The 5,018-nt window shown below is 37.0% G+C and overlaps 1 pseudogene; it reads right to left on the reverse strand.

Annotated features, from left to right (window-relative positions):
• Window positions 1–989: 989 nt before the first annotated feature.
• On the reverse strand, window positions 990–3,883 carry LOC129236170 (peptide transporter family 1-like; annotated as a pseudogene).
• Between the last annotated feature and the right edge of the window lie 1,135 nt (window positions 3,884–5,018).

The following is a 5,018-nucleotide window of genomic DNA, read 5'->3' on the forward strand; positions in this document are numbered from 1 at the left end:
AGCTATTTGAGACCTTTTTATTCCAACATATTTTCTAATAGAGTTGCCATATATCTAAATTATAATTAATAAATATGCTAGATATTTTAGTGCTGATAACAAAAACAAGTATTGAGAAATACACTTTTTAAACTGGCACATTTTTTGGATAGGGTTGCCGCATTTTTATAATCATTTGTTTTGTGTAAATGCTAAAACACAATTAACAAATTGGTTTAAAACGGAAGCTATTTGAGAACTTTTTATTCCAACATATTTCTCTAAGTTATTATTATTAAATAAGGTAGATATTTTAGTAGCGGTAACAAATAAACGGTATTAGAGACCAGAAAAATTGTTAGATAGGGTTGCCTTATGTATATCTAAATTATAATAACTTAATAAGCTGTATATTTTAGTACTGATAAAAAATAAACGGTATTTGGAATTACATTTTTTAAATCAGAAAACAAATTTTAGTAGGGTTGCCACAGTTTAGTAGCCAATTGTTTAGTGAAATCGATAAAACGCAAATTAAAAAATTATTTTCAAACGAAAGCTATTTGACAAAGTTTTAATTCAAACCTATTTTTTTATAATAGGGTTGTCATATATCTAAAATATAATAATTAAGTAGACAATATATGTTTATAGTGGATTGTGGTATTTAAATAACCACTGGTTTAGTATCAATTTGCAATTCGCTTTCGCCTGTGCCAAATTCACAACTAGCGTGACATTGTTAAAGACCTGAAGCACCGTCGTTTCTACAGCATCGGTTAAAGTGATGGCACTTGGGGGCATGCATACCATGCATTTCCAAATTTTAGTTTGGCCCCTGAGCCTAAAAAGCGAACCTTCACTGGAAATGTAGTAACCCATCTCCTTACCAGGTATCAGTCGGAGGGTGCCCAAGAAGTCTTTGCAACGACCTGTGGCTTTGGCACAGACAGCGCCTCATTCTCCCTACTATATCACCAAGAGTGCGCTTTTGCAATGGTCATTTGATATCAAACTTTGCTAAAATAGGTGAACAGAGGAATCATCCTAAATATGAGCAATGCATTGTTCACTTGTATCTGATCTGGCTAAACGACATAACCGAATGTTTCGCCATTATTGCGCGTCACCTGGAATGTCCAATGTGAGCCTCGCTAATCAAAGAGAGCATAGAATACATGAAATGGCAAAAATAACGTAAGAATCTTTAGTAAAACCTTCGTATCAGTCACCATTTTTTGTCCGGAAGTTGCCTCCGCATAAACGAACCAATGCGCGCCGAATCATTTTAAACTCCCTCCACCATCCTACAGCAGGTGGCTTAACCAATTACAATTTATGGCAGCAACAAAAGTCTCTACTGAGGAAGCTGGCACGCCGAAGTTCAATGAAAAACAGCACGTACCGCTAATACAGTGCACATCCTCACGTAATATGGGCGTAAGTGTGGTAGAACTCATGGAACCAGCCGTGATGGCGAGGTAGAACAATGGAAAAATATAGCTAACTGTTTGACTTGCTCAGGCATGCGGAGCTGATCACCGCCAAAGGACTGAAACGCATGGCTTAATACCACCCGTACCGAGAGCTGTAGAGCATACGACTAAATTTTGATTTTTTTAACCGGGGAGAAGAGAAAATTTGACCACTGATCTCAAATAGTTTTCAGTTGGCACCAAAACTTTAAAAGTTTTAGTCATTTGAAAACTTAAATCTTTACATAGGTAAATAACGCCAAGGTAATATTAAATTCTCAAAGCAAACGGGAATTTTTTTTTAATTTTTGTTTGTGCGTATGCTCGCTTTGTGCCAAACGCCGCTGAGTGGGAACAATCAGGCAAAGAAATGATGAAAAATCTATACTCTCTAATTTCTATATTTGCTGATTTCTAATTTTATTGTTCACTACTTTTCATGCATACTTTGTCCGAACGGCAAAGCAGCACATGCCGGCTATTGGCTGGTAGATTTCAAAATTGGAATAATAAGAAATATCAATTTACTTTCTGCCCGAGAAAAACTTACTTGCTTTGGAAAAACTAACAATTTTCATATCTAAACTAAAATTCTCTAACTTAAATGCTTTGCTCTTGAGGCTCCCATGGCAAAACACAAAACAAAAAAAAAGCAAATATTTACGTTAACGCCCTGAAACACACCCTTTTTCCTTGTAACACAATAATACGTTCACACACCGGCCCCTTGGCAATCAATATATGTACATAAATCAATAAATTGTGGTACTTGTGGCCAAGTGTAAAATCCATTTTCCGACTACATTGAAAAGTTGAAAATTCTGTTAAAGTTGTTGACAAGGCAAGAATTTTATAAGCTGTGTTCGGGCTTAAAGGGAATGTATATATGTATGTGTAGGTGTATGTATGTATATATTTGGACAGCCAGTTTTGAATAATATAAAGAAATTGGAAAGTATGTTCGTATATATGTATGTTTATCAAAGGGAAACAAACAAAATTCTTCATGTGTTTGTTTAATTTCATTTCTCTTTGTCGATATTCCAGACTTGCTGTGTGTGTGGTTAAAACTTTTCTTTCATCTTTATTGAATAACTCCTCGAAAGGTATTTTGGTTGTGGCTACTTTGATACTGCGGTGAATATAAAAATGCTAAACCGATGAGAAACCGAAAGTCATTAAAGGAAATTTCTCACATTATGAAAATTGAATTTTGAGGAATAGCAGCAGCAGAGTCGATTAGATTTGCAAAAGCAAATTTTTAAATGCTCGCTGGCCTACTGCGCGCCTAGAATGAAAAGGAAAAAACTTATGGAAGAGTGTGAAAAAAACAACGGTCGAGAAGATCGCTGCCTAAAAAAAAATATTTGCGACAGCGAACAGCAATTGAAGAGTGTCGGTGGAAACACATTCAGCAGGGTTAGGCATGAAAGTGGTTCGACGAAGTCTAATGGGGACTGGTCTTTTTGCTGGTCTAAAGGGAGGACGACTATCAAAATTTTGTTTTTGAATAATTTATTTTACTAAATAAACTAAAAAAAAAAACAACAATGTTTTGAGTTAAGGAAATCCTTATTTTTCCTGCTTCATCCTGCCTGTTTGTATGACACATTAACGCTGTTTGGTTCACAAGTTTCAAATATGATTTACGTGGGCCGCCATTTGCAAAAATTATAAATCTTCCGATAGTGTGGTTAAATTTAAACCTCCTTGAATAAGTATTTTTAGATGAATCCATATTAAATTTATTGAAATTGCACGAATTGAGGTATTTGAGCCGTAGATGAGGCGAACGCCTTTCAAAGAACAAACGCGTTAGAGAAACTGTTAGACAGGGAGGCAGCCAAATTATTTGTCGGCATTTACCTGTCGTAGTGTTAGTTGAAAAAATGGAGAAGAAAGCAAAAAATTCCAAAAACTTACAACTACAGTCTCGACTGTTTTCAATTTGAATAAATTATGAACACACAGTCAAAAAGGCTTGCTTTTGTCCTTTCGAACTAAAACCAAAAATTAGGAATCGGAATCGCAAAGAATGGCCAGTCTTTGCATCTGCGGGGCCCTCAGAACCACACCCACAGATGCACTAAATATCATGCTTAACATTTTACCAATAGAGCAGTACGGTAAGCAAACAGCTGCCAAAGCAACTCTCAGACTAAGAGAAATCGGCCTACTCAGAACGAACCAAAGAGGACACTCCTCAATTTTAGAAAAATTCCCCTGTATTCCCAACACAACGGATTTCTGTAGGACCAAGGACATCAATTTTAATAAATCCTTTGTCACAGTATTTCCTTCCAAAGAGGAATGGGATAACGGGTTCATTGTTAAGATAAATGACTTAAACATCTACACAGATGGCTCAAAACTGGATAATAAAGTAGGTGGAGGGGTCTACTCCGACAAACTCGGAGTATGCCAATCATTTCGCTTACCTGATCATTGCAGTGTATTTCAGGCGGAAGTCACTGCCATAAAAGAGGGGTTTAAAGAAATAAAAACGAGAGTATTATCCACAAATGAAGTCTTCATTTACTAGGACAGTCAAGCAGCAATAAAAGCGCTGGAATCAAAAACGTACTCCTCAAAAACAGTTCTAGAATGTTTTAAACTACTAGATGACGTATCTAAGTGCTACAAGCTGTACCTTATCTGGGTACCAGGCAACAGGAACATTCCAGGAAATTGTAAGGCGGATGAACTTGCAAGAGCCGGTACAACGCTCGATCTCGAACCGGATAAGGCGCTGATACCCATGCCTATAGCCACTTGTAAATTACTTATAGACAGGGAAACCATCAAAAAGGTAAATACAATCTGGCAAAACCTCACAACATGCGAACTAAGTAGACAGACATGGCCGAACTGGAACAGCGGTCGATCGAAGATCTTGCTAAGATTCAACAGAGAATCTATAAGAAAAATGATAGGTGTTTTATCATTGTTTAATAGGCAGCCACGCTAGAAGGTTAGGACTCCCTTACTTCGATTTCTGTAGAAGCTGTCTTAATACAGAAGAAGAGGAAACAGTCAGACACCTTTTATGTGAGTGTGAAAGCCTAGCTAGGAGAAGGCTGCGCACCCTCGATACAGCATTTCTAACCGATGTAGCGGATATAGCCCATCTAAAGCTAACGAAGCTCTGCTCGTTTATTAAAGCAACCGGATGGTTTGAAAGGGAACTCGTAGAGTAAGGATAAGCTCCAGTGGCATCACAATGGACCTGCCGAAGGTCTAAGGGTGTCTTACGACAACCACCCTACCTACCTACCTACCTACCTACCTACCTACCTAGGAATCGGATGAAAATTGGCGATATTAGAGGTGATTGTCCTCATCAACCTACTGAAAAACGGTTTTTTGGCCATAAAAGGAGATTTCGGAGGTGTATTGGAAATTTCTCCTATACCATTTTTTTTAGTTTTTCTATACCTACAACTTGTGCTAGGTCTCCATAAAAGTATATTTCGTTTTTTTTTGTTACACAGTGTAATTAGCACTGATACTTGTAGACTTGTTACTATTAAATTACTGGAATAAGATGATTAACCAAAGCATGGA

The sequence above is a fragment of the Anastrepha obliqua genome, chromosome 1 (assembly GCF_027943255.1).
Source record: "Anastrepha obliqua isolate idAnaObli1 chromosome 1, idAnaObli1_1.0, whole genome shotgun sequence".
Taxonomy (NCBI): domain Eukaryota; kingdom Metazoa; phylum Arthropoda; class Insecta; order Diptera; family Tephritidae; genus Anastrepha; species Anastrepha obliqua.